The sequence below is a fragment of the Cupressus sempervirens genome, chromosome 7, assembly GCF_028749045.1.
Source record: "Cupressus sempervirens isolate cs-2001-9-10 chromosome 7, ASM2874904v1, whole genome shotgun sequence".
NCBI classification, from domain to species: Eukaryota; Viridiplantae; Streptophyta; class Pinopsida; order Cupressales; family Cupressaceae; genus Cupressus; species Cupressus sempervirens.
The window spans coordinates 422909495-422932189 of NC_143124.1; the positions used below are offsets into that span (position 1 = coordinate 422909495).

Sequence of the window (22695 nt, forward strand, 5' to 3'; positions counted from 1 at the left end):
CCTTGGGTCTAGGAACAATAGTCCAATTTTTGTTCTTTTCTATTTGTTTTATTTCTTCATTCATTGCTTCAATCCAACTTTCATTTTCCAGAGCATCCTTAACACTACTAGGTTCAAATTCAGCAAGTATACATGTACCTTTTAATTTTCTTCTTGTCATTGTTCCATCTTATTTGTCTCCAATGATCTGATCAGGTGCATGATGTCTTCTGACATATCTTGCTAACATAGGCTCCTTGGTCTTTGAATAAGTTCCACCATCTTTTTCTTGAATTTTAGTTTCAATCTTGGATTCTTCTATCTATGACTCAAGTCCATCAGGCTCAGTTTGAACTAGCTCGCTAGCCTTTGATTGTGACTCAGTTCGTTGCAACTTGGGTTGCACTATCTGCAACTCGGTAACTATAGGAGTTTTTGGGGACTCAGGAGATGAAGCTTCTTTTCTATTAGATAGATTTGGTAGAGTATCAAGTTCATAGTAAAAAAATCTTCTATAATCTTTAGGTTCTTTGTTGCTTTCTTCTTCACTCTTTTCGGCAAATTCATCAATTCTAACATCAAATTCTATTTTTTGTGAGTAGACAAATTCAAACATATGTATGCTTTACTTCTGCAGGAGTATCCTAGAAATATGCTTTCATCACTTTTTACATCAATTTTTCCTTTTCTAAATTCTTTCAATATATAACATTTGCTACCAAATACTTTCAAATAACTTACATTAGGTTTGTAGCCATACCATAGCTGATAAGGTGTTTCGTTTGAATCTTTCTTCAACTGAACTTTGTTCAAGGTATGAACTACAATGCTAATAGCTTCCTTCCAATATTTGAGAGCAACATTCTTTTCAATCATAAGGGTTCTTGCACAATCTATGATAGATATGTTTCTTCTTTCAGCTATCCCATTCTGATGTGATGTACTAGGGGCTGATACTTGTCTTTTGATTCCTCTTTCAATGTAGAAAGTATTGAATTCATGGGAAATGAATTCACCACCTCTGTCTAATCTAAAGCATTTCAACTTCTTTCCAGTTTCTTTTTCTACTCTTGCCAGATACCACTTGAATTTTTGAAAGGCTTCTAATTTTACTTGTAGGTACATTACTATCATCATTCTAGAATAGTCATCAATAAAAATAATGAAAAACTTTTCTCCACTATAACTTTCTATTCCAATAGGTCCACATAAGTCTATATGAACAATTTCCAAGACTTCTTCTGACAGATAGTCCTTGCTCTTGAAGCTTCTCTTTCCCATCTTACCAATTTGGCAATTGTTGCATAGACCCACGTTAGGTTTCTTCAAACTAGGAATACCTCTTACTCTTCTCTCTTTGCTTATCTCAACCAGGTTATCAAAGTTCACATGACATAGCCTTTTGTGCCATAACCATCTTTCTTCTACTTGAGCAATAAAACATGAACAATCACTAAGATCAAGATAAAATAAATTACCTTTTGTTTGCTTGCCAGATCCAACCAGATTTCCTTTTCCATCCAGTAGTTTGGCCTGTCCATTCATGAATTCTACCTTGAATCCAATGTTGTTCAATTGTGCCACACTCGGGAGATTATGCTTTAGTCCTTCAACCCAATAAGCATTATCACATACAAGTTTTATAGTCAACAAGATACATCCTTTTCCTTTTATGTTACAAGGTTCATTGTTTCCAAATCTTACACTACCTCCATCATCGTATTCCATATGCTCAAATTTTGTTTTTTCACCAGTCATATGATGTGAGCAGCCACTGTCAATAATCCATATATCATTTTTTCTAACATGAGAGACAAGTTCCATCTTATCTCCTTCATCATTAGATTCATCTTTCACAACAATATATACCATTTCATCTTTACTATTATTAGAATCTTTAGCTATAAAACAAGATTTCTTACCTTTGTCTTTGAAGTTCTTCTAGTTCTTGGAGTCCTTCTTGCCTTTATGCTTGTTACTTTTCTTCTCATCCTTGATTTCCTTGTTTGGACACCTAGCAGTAATGTGACCAACTTCGAACAAGAAAAACAGATCAAAGGAACTTTATCTTTGTAATTTCATGTGCCTTTGGAATACTTCCTTGCAAGTAGAGCTTCAACAACTTCAAGATCATTGTCTGAACTTTCTTCTGATGTTCCATCTTCTTCACTTTCTGATTGACTGGATTTTGACTTTTTATCCTTTTCTTTGAGTGAGAGTTTAACTTTAACTTGTAGATTCAATATCCTTTGAAGTAGGAACATAGTTATCATAGTTATTTAATTCAAAAGTTGTCAATCTTCCAACTAGAGCATCCAAGCCTATTTTTTTTTTCGGATCACATCTCTTTTCTTGAATAGCAGATACTCTAATTGCATAAATAGGAAGAAGATTTTTGAGCACTTTACTTACAACAGTTTCCTCCTTAATGTCTCCTCTAGATGCTTTGATTGCACTTACACTACCCTTGATTCTCTCCACATATTTTGCAGTGTTTTCATCGTCTCTCATTCTCGTTTGATCAAATTGTCCTCTACGGATTTCTACTTTGGCTTTTCGTACATTGTCAACTCCTCAATAGATATATTTCAATTTGTTCCACATTTCAAAAGCAGTTTTGCAATCCTTTACCTCATCAAATTTAGCATAATTGAGAGCAAATGCAATGCTAATCATCATGATATTATGATTCTTCTTTTCAGCAATGTCTTCAACTAATAATGTTCTAGTGGGAGTTTTATATTTAGCATCAAGACACTTGCAACCTAAATCATTGATGGTAGCCAAATGTAACCTCATAAGTCCTTGCCATGCTGCAACATTGTCTCTATTAATCTTGGGAATCTCTCTTTTGTAAGACATCCTGATCTTTAGCTTAGGTCCTTGAAACCTTCTCTGCAAGCACCAAAAGCTCTGATACCAATTGTTGGAAATATAAGAGAAGTAACTAAGAGGGGAGGGGTGAATTAGTTACTACAAAAATATTTCTTAGATCCCTTAGATGTCAGTACAAAATGCAAATAGATAACTGAATAATGTTGAAGCTTGGTAAACACACAAATTGTTGTAACTTGGTAATAATTGGATTAGCTCGATAGTTGATTAACAAATAAATCTTTAGATGTTATCTGTGATTACCATTACTTTAACTTAGTTGCAAACACATAAAAGAAAATAGAATGAACACATTTCACACCAAGATTTAATGTGAAAACCCAATTTGGGAAAAACAACCAATTGCAACTAGTTATTGTTTTTCACTCTTCTAAAGTGAGCCCTATTAGGAGCCAACCCTGTTAAAGGTTACAAAACACACTGTTAGGTGTGACCCTATTAGAGGATTTAATCACCCTGTTAGGATGGCCTTGTTAGAGGTCTTGAGAACAATTCAATGGATTTGCCACCTTGTTAGAGGATTTGCAAATAGTTGTTAAGCCAACTCTGTTAGGAGATTTAGATCATTGCTATAGTGGTTAGAGAGCAACAATCAGATGACCTAATTTGAATGCAACTAAATTGTTGATTAAAAATCTCTATTTTGGCTTGTACTTGATCCTTCCTGATCAAATATAGCTTTGTTGCTCCACAAGGATATTTTGCTTATCCTTCAAATTTGCTTCCTCTGCTCATCATTAGATCTTCAATCACATCATCATCACTTTCACTGTTTTCTTCACACTTTGAAATCACAACTTGACCTTATATCTTCCACTTTGTCAAGTTGGCTCAAATACAACTTAGAATAATTAATGTTCATTACCTCAGTCAACTAGAATCAATAGATAAATGAATTAAGCTTAATACAACAAAATAAGAAAATCCTTTGTTAGTTGACCCAGCTCGATGGAAACTAACTCAAAAATGATTTCTTGTGTTAACCAATTGAAGCTCAGTTAACACTGCAAACTTACAAAAATCCTTCAAGCAACCGAGTGAGCTCGATTAACACTAGTTCCATCCAACTTTCCTTCATTACCCGAGTGAGCTCGATTAACAACACTCACTTTCTGTAACTTTTCCTTTGACGCCCAAGTGAACTCGGTAGACACTATCTTTTAAACTAGGCATACATAGGAATGTTCGATAGACACTGAAAACTATCTTCACTACCAGAGTGAGCTTGGCATATATTGATTGATAATGATATGAAATTTGTCTAACATCAAAGATAACACACAATTAACCAATTGTATCCAACATATCAAGTTTCCTCGAACTAAACCAGGTACTTGTTAGAGTAAATAATTAATAATTATTTATTTATTCTATTACTTAAGCTTACTTAGGTTAATGCATATTTAGTATTTAATGCATGTAGTGGTTGTTGTTGACAACTCGGGAGTTTTCTCCTTTTTTAGCATATTCCACTTTTTGAGGATATGTGTTGAGTTGTCATTTTTGTCCTCTACCTCCTTCCAGCTTGTTCTACAAGCCTCCATGAGGCCTTTTTAAACGGTCTCTCTCTCATTGTAAATCATTCCATTCACATAGCAATTTTATGTTCCTATTGTGAAATATTTTCTCTTACTCTTTCGGTTTCTCTTCAGCAAGCTATTTGCATGTAGGTGATCTTGGCAACTGCGGAGTTGGATTTCATCAACTCCTACATGGTATCAGAGCCTCCCTGCTGCTTCTTGTTTGAAGGATTTGTGAAGCCGTGATTTGAAGTCACAAACCCTAGTTTGTTTGTGCATTTTTTTTTCAAATCAGGGCTAGAGCAAATTTTTGGAGCACTTTCAGCCCAAACGGGCATCACCATTGGATCCGGAAGGCCATTTACAGTAAAAATTCATATAAAACTTTCCGTTTTTGGAGACAGAGCTCCAGAAGGCAAAAAAATTTTACATCGGAAGCTTCCGTACGGACTGTACGGACGATTTGCGATTTTAAAATTAAAAAAAAAAGGCTTCTTTAAGGCGCTCCGCCAGGGCACCACCGGCGGGCCAACCCGACGCCGCCAGCGCTCCGCCACCAGCGCAGCACCACCGGTGGGCCAACCTGTTTTCGGCCGCCGCAACGCCTCCGACAGGCCGCTCCGCCAGCGGCCCCCGCCGCGGCGCCACCCCAAACATCCGCCGCCCGGGCGCAGGTGCCTCCGCCACCGCAGACAGCGGCGCCGCCGGGTTTTCCTCCCGGGCGCCACCGCCACCGGCGGTTTTCGCTGCTCCGCCGCCCTACGGCCTCTCCAACCACCGACCGCCACGTGGCTGCTGACAGATTTGCTGACGTCATATTCCAATCAGCTGACATCACTTTCACGGCATGTGACATCACCTTGCCGTGACGGATTTTTTTTCCGGCGACTGGTTTGTGACGGGCATACGGCCATCAAATTTATACCAGTGTCTGTAATTTTTCAGCAAGTGTATTTTTTTGAGCAGCAGTCGGTTTTTTGGCTATAACTTGAGCATACAGAGGTCTTTTTCCAATCTGAAAGAAGCGTCGAAAAGCTGACTCAGAGATGGACACATTGGTGCTAGTTTCGCACAATTTTGAGTTCATTTGAGCTTCCATTTTTGGTGTCAAAGTAGAGGCTTTTTCTGCATCAACAAATCCAGGTTCCTTTCCAGTTTTTTGCTTTCCTTAGCTATTTTTTTGTGGTATTTGGGAGATATTTTTGTACATTTGTGGGGGGGTGTCTTTCTTTTCTGTAATTTACTTCAGTTAAGACCCTTCTACTTCCGTCTTCTTCTTTCTCTCAATGGCGGATCCATCTATATCCCGTCTCACACCACACAACTACCACACATGGAAGGCACAAATGACTAGACTTCTAATGTCAAGAGGTCTATGGTCTTGTCTGGATGAGCATCAGCCTAATCTCCAATGACCTTTTGAGATTCTACAACACAGGAACAAGATGGATGAAGCCATGGGGCTTATTGCACTCAACATTTCAGACAGCTTGTTGTTTCACTTGGATGGTTTGACTACTCCACGGGCTTATTGGCTAAGATTTCAGACTTTGTTTGGACAAGTGAATGAGTTTCGGGCACTTTAGCTAGATGCAGAATTGACTTCTTTGACACCTGATCACTTTCCCACCATTGAGGACTTCTTGATGAAGTTCAAATCTCTACGTACACTTTTGCAGGGATGTGGGAAGAACAAAACAGATGATGAGTGTATCTTTTTGATACTCTCAAAGTTAAAGGGACAGTATCAGATCTTCTCTTCCACTTTCTACTCCACTATGGATGCCTTGGGTGATAGACATAGGATGCCTTCATTTGAGATATTTTGTAATCGGTTAACCCGTGAACAATCGAAGATTACTCAAATGGATTCACTTTCAAGTTCTCAGTCACAGGCATTGCTTTCCAAGGTTACACAGGAACAGAAGTTGAAGCAGCTATCAGATCCCTCTTCTACTAGTTCATCATCTTCTAACAAGAAGGAGAAAAAGAAGACCGCAACTCCTACCTGTTCCTATTGTGGGAAAGGATCTCATGATGAGGCACGTTGTTTTCAGAAGAGATGTGATGGCTATGAGAAACAGATTGCTGATTTGCACGCTCTCTTTCAGAAGAGCACTATTTCCTCTCCATCCTCTTCTACCTCACAAGGGTCTTCTTTTCAGGCTTCTTCCACCTCTTCAACATCTACATCAGATCTTGGAAAGGGTCATGCATTACAGGCTTCTATTGCATCTTCTTCACAGGTTCCTTGGATACTGGATTCAGGTGCTTCTCACCATATGACATCTTCTCAAGGTGTCTTCTCCACTCTTGAGGCTTCTCCTATTCCTCACATTCTCATGGGGAATAACACTGCATTACCAGTCTGTGGGAAAGGTTCAGTTCACATCCAAGATGGTATATTCAATGATGTATTGTATGTTCCATCTTTGTCTGCCAACCTTCTCTCAATTTCTCAGATTACACGCAGTGGATCAGGGAAGACAGTTGAGTTCACTACTGATTCAGTCTTCATTCGAGATCGTGCTACAGGAGATCTTATTGCTACAGGGGCAGTTGATTCTTCCACTCATCTCTATACCTTCTCACACTTTGGTCCACCATCTCCTTCGCAGGAGCATCGTGTGGTGCAGTCAGGACACTTGAACCTTTGTATTGTTCCTGAGATCCCTATTTTGACTGCCACACCACAACCAGATGAGGGCTTTTCCTCTCTACAAGATTCTCCTTCCGCTCTACCTGATCTTCCAGCTTCATTTATTGAGACTCCAGGTACACTTGTTGCAGATACTTCAGTGGACATTCATGACAATGTCATCACACCTGCCTTGGGGATTCCCTTTTCAGTTCCTCATACATTCTCTTCTGGACATCAGCTAGGCTTTCCAATTGCTCCTCTCACACAGGGATTTCCTTGTTTCGTGCCTTTGTTCCTTCTGAATTGGAGTTTCATTGGTTCGATCATTTCTACAGGAGCTCCATCATTATGGGGGGGGCTTGGTGTCTATTCTCTTGGGGGGGCTGGTTGTACTTATGGTTTTGAGAGAATCTCTTGAAACATTTCTGGCGAAAGTTGTCCTTGGGGGGATTGGTTGAGGCCTTCCTTCCTTCACTTCATGTTTTTTTTAGCATGTTGTTTTTACCTCTTTTTTGGGGGAGGGTTTTTCCCATGTGGTTTTCTCTCTTTCCTCGCTTACAGAGGTTGCATTCTTCTTGCATTGTACATGGGTACCTAACATGGCCTCGTTGCCGGGACCCATTTTGCATTTCATCTTAGCTTAAGGCATTCCCCTAAGTTGCACTTAAGGGGGGGTGTTAGAGTAAATAATTAATAATTAATTATTTATTCTATTACTTAAGCTTACTTAGGTTAATGCATATTTAGTATTTAATGCATGTAGTGGTTGTTGTTGACAACTCGGGAGTTTTCTCCTTTTTTAGCATATTCCACTTTTTGAGGATATGTGTTGAGTTGTCATTTTTGTCCTCTACCTCCTTCCAGCTTGTTCTACAAGCCTCCATGAGGCCTTTTTAAATGGTCTCTCTCTCATTGTAAATCATTCCATTCACATAGCAATTTTATGTTCCTATTGTGAAATATTTGCTCTTGCTCTTTCGGTTTCTCTTCAGCAAGCTATTTGCATGTAGGTGATCTTGGCGACTGCGGAGTTGGATTTCATCAACTCCTACAGTACTTACTTTACTTTTTATTATATTATATTTATTACCCATTAATTTATTTAGTTATCACTTATTTAGAAACTTCTTCATGCCAACCTGCGAAATAGTCACCATGGTTACGAGAGAAGCCCCTCCATAGTGCTGCCTTACATACCCATGCTCATCACATGATAAGTTTCCATAGGCAATGCATATTCCCAACCCAACCCCAATGAACATAACTCCACTGATAACAACCAGGAGATTGAACCTCACAAGCACCCAACAAATGCATGCACACATGTTCATGTATGGCGCACCAACAACACGAAGATCATAAAATAAGGGTTGGATGAGAACACAAGAAAAATAACACTCAACCGAATACAAGCCTGGGAGTATGAATATGGAATGCATCCCAATGCAACATATAAGTGTAATAGTGATCAAATTGACATCCTACAAATAATCTAAATCTATGACCAACACTATGCCAAGAAAACCTAAGAAAACTGGGTGACACACAAATCAAGGCAAAAAAAACTCAAAAAATGAATGTTGATGAAAATTTTAAAAAATAAAACCCACTCAACCCAAGGATAAATGAGCCATAGAAATCCAATAAGAATTAGGTTTGAACACCATATGCAAAAATTGCCAACATAACAGTGCGAAATGCCAAACCCCCATCCCAAAAGTTAGGGAAATGCTCATACCTGACCAACTACATAGAGCTAGCAATCAGAAATGGAGGGGAACACTAGTTCTCATCCTCCTAATAAAAAGCTACAAAAAATAGAAGTAGAAATGAAGCTGAAATAGGAAAACAGGAGAGCCCTACTTGACAACCAAAATGGTCAAAATAGGAATTAGGACAATAAAATAAAAATTGCATGAAAGTTGCTAAAAATCCAAATAAACCAAGGTCTCCTTGAGCTAGATTCAACAAGACTGATCTCACAAAGATCCCATGCCTATAGCTCCTACAATGAACAAAAATGCAATCCTACAAAAGAGGATTTGGAAATTTGCTCTCAAATTCTATTTTCCAAAAGTGAGAAGCGAGGAATAAAATTCCTTTTTGGATACTTATTTACTTTTCGAGTGAATAATGGATTAGGTAAATAACTAGGTAAACTAGTTAAACCCAAAATCAACCCAAACGAAAATAGGCTATTCTAAGCAATTGGAATTCATTTACGACAAAGATGTTGGGAATAAATTAAATTAAATAAAGCTCAAAAAATCCCTTAAACCAAAATTACATAATTTTTTATAACTTTCGTGACAATGCAAACTTCTAAATTCACAAACATGCTCACAAGTTTAATCACATAATGCAAATGAGTTTGGATTTATTAAATCACTGGAAGGTTTAATTTAAATAATTAAACCAGATACATCAACCATACAAGGACAATATTGGCTAGATATAAACAACTGAATCACTAACTCCATGTGCCACTACTAGGGACATAAATCTTGCCCACGAAACACACGATTGAGTGCAATTACATAGAACAACATAGCCAGAGCAATAATGCATTAAATGACCTAATTTAACCATTTTATTTAATTATACTAAAATAATCCATTTACATCACTCACTTTCACATATAGCATCACAAATCAAGAATGAAGTAAATAACCATAACATCAAATCCAACATATAAACACAATTAGAGGATATGTCCAAAAATTAGATAACCAAATATCATCATAAAACATACTATCATCTCAAAAATGCGTCATCATGCAGATATGATCAACTAAACAACATAGTAATCTAACATCTATGATACTAGAAATCAAAGTAAAACATCTGACCATCAGGTCATCTCAAATATAAAAATAACATGAGTAACAAGTATCTCTCGGATAAAAATATAACAAGGTACAAACTACAAACATGAGAGGCACTACATACTCCCCCACTAGGCATATGATTACTCTTGGAAGCCTGCAAAAAGATAGGGTTAAAAATCTCTCAATCATATATCATCTTCCCAAGTAGAAGAAGTCTCATCACTCGGGTCCCACTAGAACCTTACCTGCTCTGTGTCCTAACCTCTCAAATTCAGTCTCTGATGTTGAAGGATATGAATGGGATCCAGAGAAAGTTGCTCGTCCTCCACCTACAAAGCATCCCAATCAAGAACATGGGTCATATTGGGAATATACTACCTCAAAATAGAAACATAGAAAACATCATGGATGTGCAATAGGCTAGGTGGAAATGCTAGTTGATAAGTAATAGGACCTATCCTCTCAAGGATCTCAAATGGCCCAACAAAACATGGTGCCAACTTAGAGCCTTTCCAATAATAGATGGGGCTATTCCTCGGATGCACTCTCAAAAATATCCTGTTACCAACAGAAAAGAGGTGATCCAACCTATGGGCATCTGCATACTTTTTCTACTTGTCCTGACAAGTAACCAAATGCTCCCTAATACAAACAACTTGTTGCTCCATATCCCAAAGCATCTTTTCACCAAGAAGTACTCGATCCTCCAAATGATCCCAACTCAAAAGGGGTACAACATGATCTACTATATAAGGCCTAAAAAAGGTGACATTCCAAGAGAACTATGATACCCATTGTTATAAGAAAACTCAAAAAAGTATAAATAATCCTCTCATTTCACTTACCTGTCCATCACATACATGCAAAGCATATCTTCTAGAACATGGTTCACTCTCTTTGTCTAACCATCAATCTTTTGGTGGTAAGCTAAACTAAAGTTGAGTTGCACACCTAAAGCATGCTGGAAAGATGTCCATAGTGTTGAAGTAAACACAGTATCTCTATCTGATATAATCTGATGAGGGATTCCATGCAATCAAACAATACCTTCCAAGAAAACATGTGTTATGGAAGAAGTTGTGTAGGATGTTCTCATGGGTGAAAAAAGTGTTACCTTGGACAACTTGTCCACTATCACCATGATATAATCATGTCATTGTGATGACATAGGAAAACTTGTGATGAAATCAATAGATATGGTATCCCATTTCCACTCTAGAATGGTGTGCAGTTGCAAAAGACCCATTAGATGCTAAATGGTTTGCCTTCACTCTTTGGCACTTGAGACATCGAGAAACAAAATCAGCAACATCTTGCCTCATCTCTACCCAAAAGTACAACTGTTTAAGATCAACATGCATCTTCTTGACACTGGGATGTGTAGAATACAATGCACGATGTGCTTTTGACAAAATCAAGGTACAAAGATCATCAGGCACTAGGACATAAATACACCCCAAGTGTTGTAATAGTCCATCAGACTCAAGAAAATAACCTAAAAACCTTCCCTCAAGGGTATGTCCAAACCCAATCTCTGCCCTCACCTCCTAATATGTCTTGTCACCAAGCAAAGCCTCCAAGATACGACCTTGTAAATCCACTCCCAATGACAAAACCAATATTTCATGTCTCCTCCTACTCTCAAGGCATCCGTGACAACATTCTCTTTCCCTTTAATGTAGTGAACTTCAAAGTCATACTCACACATGAACTCCATCCAGCGACATTGTTTTGCATTCAAGTTTGGTTGAGTAAATATATACCACCAACTTCATATTCTTGAGGCTGACATTCATCAAACATCTTTTCGTATACGTTATGGGCATTATGAGTTCACAGTTGTACCCTTTGTGTTAACCAATGCACCATAAGTGTTCATGAGTCTAATGAATGGAGTATTTTGCACGTACCTTGATCGGTGTGTCATTATATTCTTGGATGACATATTGGTCTATTCTAAGACTATAGAGGAACATGAGGTTCATTTACACCAAGTGTTGTTGTGCTTGCGAGATCATTAGTTGTATGCCAACTTGGGTAAATGTGGATTCTTCCAGTCAGTTATTTACCCAAAATCAACCCAAATGAAAACAAGTTGTTCCAAGTAATTGAAATTTATCTACGAAAAAGTTGTTAGGAATTAAATTAAATTAAATAAAGCCCAAAAATCCCTTAAACCAAAATTACAGAATTTATTAATAACTTTCGTGATAATGTGAACTTCTAAATGCATAGGCAAGCTCACAAGTCTAATCACATAATGCAAATGAGTTCATATTTATTAAATCACCAAAAGGTTTAATTAAAATAATTAAACCAGATATGTTGACCATATAGGGATGACATTGGCTAGATATGAACAGTTGAATCACTAACTCTATGTGCCAAGGACATAAATCCTGCACGCAAAACACACGATCAAGTCCAATTGCATATAACAACATAGTCGAAGCAATAATGAATTAAATGACCTAATTTAACCATTTATTTAATTATATTGGAATAATCCATTTACATCACTCACTTTCCCATATAGCATCACAAAGAAAGAATGAAGTAAATAATCATTGCATCAAATCCAACATATAAACGCAATCAGAGCATATGTCCAAAAACTAGATAATCAACTATCATCATAAAACATACTATCATCTCAAAAAGGCATCATCATGTAGACATGATCAACTGAACAACATAGTAATCTTAGATCTATGATACTAGAAATCAAAATATAACATCTGACCATCAAGTTATCTCAAATGTAAAAATAACATGAGTAACAAGTATCTCTCGGATCAAAATATAATAAGGTACAAACTGCAAACATGAGAGGCACTACACCAATATTCTGACTAACTCCTTTAGCTATTTGACACACTCAACAACTCTACACAAATTTCTTCACATTGTCTGACAACTAAGGCCAAAAATAATGTTCACTGATAATGACAATGGTCTTATCTTAATCTAAGTGTCCTACCATTCCTTCATTATGCTTCTCTTTAATCATGTACTCCTTCATGGAACTCCTTAGAATGCATAATTGAGTCCCCTTGAATAACATACCATCTTAGATCATGTAGTCTAACCACCTTGTCCTATCTAGAGTAACAGTTACCTTGCAAGCCCTCCAAGCTTCTACAAAATTAGGATCCTCAAGGTACAAAGTCTTGAGTTCATTAAACCCAACCATCTCAACCTACATCTCTTATAGTAAAATTTATCTCCTACTTAATGCATATGGAACCCTATTAGATCTTCAACTTCTATGTTTTAACACAAATGTATAGCTTTGCAAGAACTCTACCCATTTTAAGTGCCTCTAACTCAATTTACCCTACTTATTTAGGCATTGTAATACCTAATAATCAATATACAAAAAAAATTCTTTTGGAAAGAAATAATATCTCCAATTCTTTAATGCCTAAACTATTTCATATAACTCCTAATCATAAACATAATTCTTCTTCTTGCATCATTTAATTTATCACTAAAATATGCAATAGGCTTACCTTCTTGGCTCAATACAACTATAATAACACTACCACTAGCATCATAATCCACTTTGAACACCTTGTTGAAATTACAGAGTGCTAACACAAGTTTCTCTATCACCTTCTTCTTCAATAACTCACAACTCCTTGTAGCTCTTGCAGTCCACTTGAACTCCTTTTTATCTCCCCTTATGTTTCAATTAGGGGTGCATAGATACTACTAAAATTCCTATTGAACTTCATATAAAAACAATCCAAACCATGTAAAGACCTCACCTCTATGGAAAACCTTGGGGTAGGCCATTCGAGGATGACCTTCACCTTTTATGGGTCCATTTTGAGACCATCAAATAATACAACAAACCCCAAGTAGACTAAATCCCTTTTTGCAAAGGTACACTTCTTCAAATTAATCAATAGTTTTTCTTCCCTTAACCTCTCAAAGAATTTATGGATGTACAAAAATTTTTTAACAAGAGACTTACTAAAAATCAAAATATCATCCAAATAAACAATAACATTTTTTCTAGAAATTTCTTCAATACCTCATTCATAAGCCGCATGAAGTTGCTCGATGCATTAGTCAGACCAAAGGGCATGAATAACCACTCGTATAGACCCTTCTTGGTCTTAAATGTAATCTTCCATTCATCCCCCTCTATGATTTGTATCTGGTGATAACCACTCTTAAGGTCTATCTTTGTAAAGTACTACGCTCCACTTAAGAAATCCACAAGACCGTGCATCCTTGGCAAGGGAAACCTATATTTGATTGTTATCTTATTTATGGCCCTAGAGTTTGTACGCATCATATACTCTCCATGCTTCTTTGGTACTAGTACTACAAGTACTACACATGGACTTGGGCTCTCCAGAGTTAGACCTTTCCTCAACAACTCTTGACTTGTCTGTTTGACTCCTCAGTCTTAGTGAGAGTCATCCTATGAGAAGCTTGATAGGAAAACTGGCTCAAGGGACTAAATTTATTTGTTGACTAATTTTCCTTATTGGTGGAAACCCCTAAGGGACATTATCAAATATAATATCCTTAATTTCACTCAACATACCTGAAACCTCTACTAGATATTCTCTACTAGCCTCCTTATCCACCCTAGGAATGTAATGCCCCGCCAGGGAACCCAAAAGAAATTAACCTAAAGTTTCACTAAGTTTGCCAAACATTTTTTTTAAATGAAAGATAATAATTTGACAACAACATAAATAAATAGTGGAAGCAATAACATACACATAAACACATACCATAAAACAAATTACAATTCTCAAGGGTCCCATGATGTTGAATTACATTTAAGCTCAATTTATACTAAAACCAATATATAACACATCCACATTAAAGAATAACTACAAGTACAAATCCATTTAAATAATATACAATTACAAGATGTCACTTGGCAATAAACATAATCCATAGTCATCCATTGTACAAGTTATAGGGTATGAAAGGCTAGAATAATATACATCATGAAATAGATTACATCATCTCATAAGATCTATGAAATAAAAGATAATGTCATATGTATAACCATCCATCATAGAAATACAAGATTAGATAGAAAGGAACATCTACACCAACACATCTAACAATGACATCTGATGGTCGAATCTCAATGGTATAATAAAATGTACTACCACCCGACCTTGTTGAACCCAAAAAGGCCCACTCCCCCCATGTTGAGGAGATAAACTCAAGTCCCAAACATGATATAAAAAACTCACAATTCAAGTCCAACATCTAGGTCAAGGAAATCTTGGAAGTAATCTATCTCAAAGGTACCAAGATACAAGAATCAACTAATCCCAGAGGCAACACAGACACATAGGAAATCTACTATGCAAGTGGGCAAGTCTCATTGCATGAGCCAACTCCAAGGTTACCCTGGTAGTCTTTTAATACTCTAACCCATTAGTGTCTCTATGCGGCACAAGTTTCCTTTCATACGGACAAGGCATCCTCTCTACTCTCATCCTAGCCTGTACTAGCACTCAAAGCATGGGCAAGGAAAAACAATGACTCTTGTTAATTCATTTTAAACCCATTTAATGAAATGTTGTCACTTTTTAAAATAACCTACAATGGGTTACCTGCTAGCCTCTTTAGGGCCTCAGCCTCCATTGCAAGCCACTTCCCAACATGACATACAGATAACCTACCCTAAGCTCAACAAAAGAAAAAGATCTCAAATGACCATAAACCAAACATCAATTCTTAAATAAGCAACTAAAATGTACTAAAATATTACTGATCATAATCACAAATTCCACCAATACGATCATCCTAATAGGGCTGATCCAAAATGAAGTACACATAAACCAAATCCATGTCATAACATGACATCACAAAAAACTAATCATTTAATCACCTCAGTCCTATACAAACAATTAGGAAGCAATCCAAAGATAATTGATCAAAGACTCAAAGGTTATACCAAAAAGCCCATACCATTCACTTCAATTTTACACAAGAGAAATTAGAAGGCAATAACAAAACATTTGATCAACTTAGCATAGAGCACACATGACACATCACCATGGTTGGGTATAAAAGATCATAATCAAAATATCATCATGACATCATAAAACAAAACTCCCAAGCCTTTAGTAAACATCCTAATTGGTCAAAGCTAAATCAACCCTGAAACCCATAATAGTAAACCACACATCATAAAGGGTACATACAAAATTCAATTCCATAATTCATTAGGTTTTGGAAAACACACAGTTTAATTTTCACTATAGGTTTCTAAGTTCTCATTTTCATTTCCAAATATTACAGTTGATAATGTTTTTGATTTATAATACAAGGTTTACATTTTCATTCTTTTTAAGTCATAGATTTGCTAATGTTCTTGAGTCCATGCAAGTCTCAACACTCAACAAAACATAATCAGGTGTTTAAACATAGTTCTCATAGTTCAATTCATTTCAAAAGAAAACACAAGATTCGATATACAATTAGGTTTTCAGTTTTTGTTTCCAAATGTTACAATTGATAGTGTTTTTTATTTCAATAAGGGTTTCAGTTCCTATTTCTCTACATGTTAGTTTCACTAAGGTTTCCCGAGTTCACTAGAATCCCAGACGATTCAACAATTCATACAAAGTTGTTTACACATTGTTTCATAGTTCAATTTATTATCAAAACATAAGAGTTTAGTAAACATACACATAACAATTTTCGTCTTTTTAAAGTATTACACTAGTTAACATTTTTTGAATAATCAAAAGATATGATCAATCTCCCAAAATAATAGAAATCATTTCCATAAAGACATCGTCAAGTAAAATTTGAGTTTACTTTAAAATAATTATTTCCCAAATTTCAATTATCAATTTACTTTTCAAATTTGTTTTAAATACTCATAAATCATATTCATATCTAAATTAAACCGTTAGGTAAAATCCGAATTTACCAAACAATCAATTTCCCAATTTACAATTACCCATTTGGCTCACAATTATATTGTAATAATAACTTAATTAGAATTTCAATTAATTAAAATTATAACAATCTCATAATTAAATTTTATTATTAAAGTTTTATTATCTATTATTAAAATATTAAAACTAATAATTATTTAATTGATAATAAAATAATACCTATAATATATATTATTTATTAATAATTGTATCACCTAATTTAGTAGTGTAATATTGAATACTAACATTAACTAAGCATTCACAATAACCAAATAAGTAAACACCTATGATAGGACAAGATTATCACCAAGAAGGAAGGCAAACCAAGAATGGTAAGCTCCTTGGGTGTAACCTACGATGATGTAGATATGTCCCTGATGGATAGGGGATGTATGCTCACGGTGTACTCAAGCTTCCAATGGGTAGTTGTTTTACCAAGCATGTAGATGGGTGAGGGTTTCAACAATGGAGGTGTGGATGGATTTCAGCATGATGATGATGTAAAATGGCTATGATGGAGTGGTTAGTGGGGCATTATAAGTTTGCATGAAAGTTGATGATGAATTGTGAGAGAGAAGGGCTTTATTTATAGGCTAAGGGGTAGTGAAATGGAGGGTTGGGATGCAAGGATGGAAGAATGGTGAGGAAGGGCTAAGATGCTTTGAAAGGGAAGCACACAGATTATGCTTGTTCAGGGTTGTAGCCTTGTGACAAGTGTCACAAGGGGATTGGGTGGTAAAAATGGAGGGTCAAGAGGAGTAATAAGGGAAGATGAGTGTGTAAGAGGGATGTAAGAGGCATTAAGAGGCATGTAAGAGCCATTTATGCTCTTGGATAGGGATGGAAGAGGATAAGGGAGACTTATTGACTTTGGCTTGGGTTAGCAAGTCTTAACCCTTGCTCAAAGTTGTGCACATGTTTATGAGGGGGATTAGACTTAGTTTAGGAAGGTGTTAGGAGGCAAGTGGCTTAGCTTTGATGGGATGGGTTAGTTAGGAGGCTAAGTGAGGTTAGTATGGGTGAATGAATTGGATTAGGGGTAAAGATAGGGTTTAAGGATGTTTCAGGGATTAGGAATGATTTATCTAATAAATAAGGGATGTGAGATTAAATTAAATAGATTTGGACATTTATTTAATTTAATAGAGGAATAGAGATTTACTTGATAAATTGATTTTGGGTTATCATTTGATTTTATCAATTGGACTATAGTTAATTAAATTAATTAATTAACTAGGGGATGATGATTAATTAATTAAATAATAAATATTTAGTCAGTAATGTCCTAGGAGATGACTAAATATGATTACCTAGTTGTGTAATTAGATTTAGGTGTCTACAATAATAATTACTATTAAATTAACTAACATAATAATATTAATAATGATAATAAACTTTATTTATAATAATATTAATAATAATAAAAATAATTAATTAATATTAGTAATAAAGTAAAACTTTAAATAAACCAAAAATCACAAAAAGACTTTATGCGATTGCAAATTGCATCTCCCATTTAAATGGGATAGCTACTTAGTGGCTCAGTTGCCAATGGTAGCCACCGCCTTGGCAGTTGCTACTACGACAACCGAAACAAAGGAGGGAGGAGAAGGGGGGTGGGGGAGTGGTAGCCCCTTCCCACCAAAATTATATATATATATATATATATATATATATATATATATATATATATATATATATATATTTTTTTTTTTTTTAAAAAATTTTTTTTAAAAAGAACAGACAATAGCTCCCGTCCGTAACAAAATTTGTAGAACAAATTCTTTTTAAATATATAATATATATATAATAATATAATTACATTGTAACTTACGATTAATTTGTAATTATAATATTATATATACATATACATATACATACACACACACACACACATATATTTGATAAAATTTCCAATATAACCCTGGTATAGAAACCCGAACCAACTAGTCAAATTTTATAAAACAAAAATTGTTTTCTTTTCAAAACCCAAATCCCAATTTCAGTAAATTCATATACAAATTCCCAATTCATCAAACAAGGGTTTAAAAACTAAATTCATTCACAGATGTTTCTCAAAACAAAGAACAATAATATCACGAACAAAGGTTTCAGATTCAATTCATAAACAAAGGTTTCTCAAATGAAGAATGATAAATCACATATAAGGGTTTCAAATTCATTTCAATTCTAAAAACAGATTCGTAAACACGAAGAAGATAGAGAAACCAAAGAAAAAACATATACTCCACAAACCCACAAGATCCTACCTGGATCTGATGCTAAACAACCTACTGCACAAAACTCGCAAGCAATTTCTTTCTTTTCGAAAACCCTCTTCTCAAAAATTGGCTCCTCCAAACCTGCATAATTACAAAATGAGCTCTAGATCTCTGATAAAGAGTTCTCCCCTAAATTTGGGGCTTCGATTGTGCAATCACCCAAGAAGACTCATTGATCTTTATATGTTAGTATATTTTAATCTCTTTTAATTTCATGCACACTTTTTGGCAATTTAAAATATCTTTATTAAATTAATTTTCTTTCTCCCTTTAATTAATTTGTTATATTTTAATTTCATGCATAAGCTTTATGCAATTTAATTAAAATAAACTTTATTAAATTATTGCCTACTCTCTCTTATTAAATCATGAGATGCTTTAATAATACAATATTTATTAATTTAACTAATAATATTATTTAGAGTTTATTAATAAAAATAAAACTTCTAAATAAATTACTATTAAATTAAATTAATATAAATAAGCCAAAATTGGAACTTTAATAAAATCTTTAAATTTAATTCTTTTATTTAATTAATTTCTCAAATAATTAAATATAATTAAATATAGAATTTTCTTTATTAAATTTCTATTAAATCAAATCATTAAATTAATTTTTAATTTGATTTAATTATAAAAAAAAAAAATCATCATTGACCTACAAGATGAAATACAAATCCATCATAAAGTACAAAATACCAAAACAAACTTTAGAGTCAAAATCACGAATTCATGTCACTTGACGAATTTAGAAAGGTGAAACTAACTCAGATACTTGTCCTATTTTCTAGGACAATTGGCTTAGGTTAGGATTTGGACTCAAGAGTTTTCTTCCCACTTATACCATTGAAATATTGCGATAGGGTACGCTCATCCTGGCAATTTAGGGAAGTTGATACCCAGTACTTGTAATCTGCATAAAATCCACGCATGTACAAACACATATATTCTAAACTAAACTAACAATGGTGGGAAGTGGTAAATCGTGTAGATCCCGACTAGCAAGTGGCTATGACTCCCCTCCTTAACCACATTAGAAGTGCCAAACATAAAGAAAATATACACGTACACCATACACATGCAAGTATGGGGTAAGTAACCATAGAACTACATATAAATCATTCTGAACTAACTGACATCATGAACTAACTGAAATCACTAACTAAACATACATATATTATCATCAAAATAATCATAAACACATTAAATAACTAGTAACTCATCACATATAATAAACTCAGTATAAAACATGTCTAATCAAATCTAGTAACCAAGTACTGATAATCATAAAACACAATCAGAAAACTGGCCTAAAAGAATCTGACAATACAATTAGAAAATTCAACTAGGGGTAGGCATTGCAAGGAATTAAAACATAACATAAGTGTCAATGTTTCGTACCATCCATAAATTTTATTTCATCAACAAGACATACCCTAACACCACCACATACCTTTTCCTCTTTCTTCAGTAGGATTTTGAGCTTATGACAAAATCCATCCTTAGTCGAAGAGTAGGTGTTTGTATGACCATCATGTACAACATGCTTGTCATACTGCCACAACCTTCCCAACAACATACGACATGCATCCATCGATATGATGTCACAAAGTACCTCATCATGGTAGCTTCCAATCTTAAACTTCACCAAACATTATTCACTGACTAGGACCTAATGGTCATCTTGCACCCAAACAATCTGATATGGATGTGAGTGTTTCTCTCTCTCTTGAGTTTTAATTTCATGACCATCTCCTCTGACACCAAATTTTTCAATGCTCCCACCATCAATGATCACATCACAAAATTTACCCTCACACTTACACCTAGTACAAAACAAACTCCTTCTTTGTCTAGGTTCATCCTTGCCACTAAGGAAGTATCTTCTATTTACTAGGACTTCTCCTCTTTAAACATCTTTTGAATGTGATGACTTGGCATCTCCATCCACATGGGAAACCCTTGCTTGGCCTTTAGTTCTTCTATCAGTCCTTTTTGGCATTGGGGGCACTTGTAATCTCAATGACCTTCTTCTCCATAGTGAAAACAGGTACCATTGAAGCCTCCTCTTCTTGGACCTTGTCCTCTACCTCTGCCTCTTGCTTTTTGGTCTCCATAATTCTATTCATGGAAGCGGTTGAAGCCCTCATACCTTACGTTTCTGCTGGTACCTAAATCTTTATTTTTCCTCTGGTCTACATTTTAGCCTCCAAAAGACCTACCACCACCCCTTCCTTCTAGGGCATCCTCTTTGCCTCCCATCAAACTTCTTATTTAACTTCTCTTCAACTCTCAAGGAAAATCAATATGCATCCTCAATGTTGGTCATTCTAACCAAACTTAGCTCCTCCTAAATGCTTAGTCTTAACAAATTAAGGTAATGAGCAACCTTCTCCTTGTTAGCTTCTGCATACCCTATCGTAATAAGGACTAGGTACAACTTCTTTGTATATTCCTGGATAGATTTTCTCACTTACTTCAACCCTTGCATCTTCTTGAACAAATCAAGCTCATAGTCAACCTGAATAAACCACTTCTTTGGTGTGTCCACGATGCGGTCCCACCTTGTGATTTTCTCCTTTCCTCATTTATTCCTCTCTAATTGAATCTCTTTCCACGAGATTTTGACATGACCCTTTAGTCTGGTCTTCACAAACTTAATCCTATTAGGGTCCTCAATATCCTCATACTCAAAATATTAATCTAGTTCATTGATCTAGTCGATCAACTAATTTGGATTAAGATTTCTTGAAAACATGGGAACCTCAAGCTTAGATATTTTTTGATGCTTTGAAATGGCCTTAAAAAGCCTTTCTTCCTCCCAATTTAGGACTTCACCTTCTTATTCTCCTTCCTAGATAGCATTTTCCTCTTCTTCATTTCCCTCCTCACTTTCATCCTTTACCGCAAAATTTATTCCTTTGTGAATCTCCTCTTATAATGTTTGCACTTGCCTCCAGAGGGATCTAACCTCTAGGGGCACACCTCTGGCTCTTCCACCACATTCTCTAGGAGACAATTTCTCACTCTCTCACAACCCACAACCACACAATCTTGGTGCAAACTGCCTCACAATTGACATCTGTCTACACACTCAGGAACTCCTACTTTGTTACCACTTGACAAGGGCACAACTCGAGACAAAAAAAAAAGAAAAGGAAATGAAACTTTTATTATTTGGAATAAGAAGCTATTACATGCATTACAACAAAGACTAACATAGATGCATTCCCTACGGGCTATAATATTATCAAAGTATGGAGAAAACCCCTTCTCAAAGTGCCTTCTCCCAAATTCCACCAAAAAACTTCCTTTACATCTCAATGATGGGCCTTAAGAAGCATGATTTAGGTTTTGGGTTAGGAATACATTTTACATCATGCCATTTGGCAGCCATTGCCAAAACATAAGGCTCTAGAATTCAAATAAGAAGATTCCAAAATAGGTAGTCCAACTTCTGGTAGGCATAACTTTTGATCTGGGGCTCTGATTGTGAACCATTTACATTTCCAAAAGGTTCTCTGAGTTCTCTCTATGCCCCACTTTTCTAGACCATACAAGGTCGTGTAGTGCCTCAAACTTGTTGAAGTTTAGCATCAGTCAAAGTAATACTGAGTA

At 35.6% G+C, this 22695-nt stretch overlaps 1 pseudogene; it reads right to left on the bottom strand.

Moving 5' to 3' along the window:
• The window catches only part of LOC149547337 (L-type lectin-domain containing receptor kinase IV.1-like), a 95022-nt pseudogene extending 73795 nt beyond the window's left edge, over positions 1-21227 (bottom strand).
• Positions 21228-22695: the final 1468 nt, after the last annotated feature.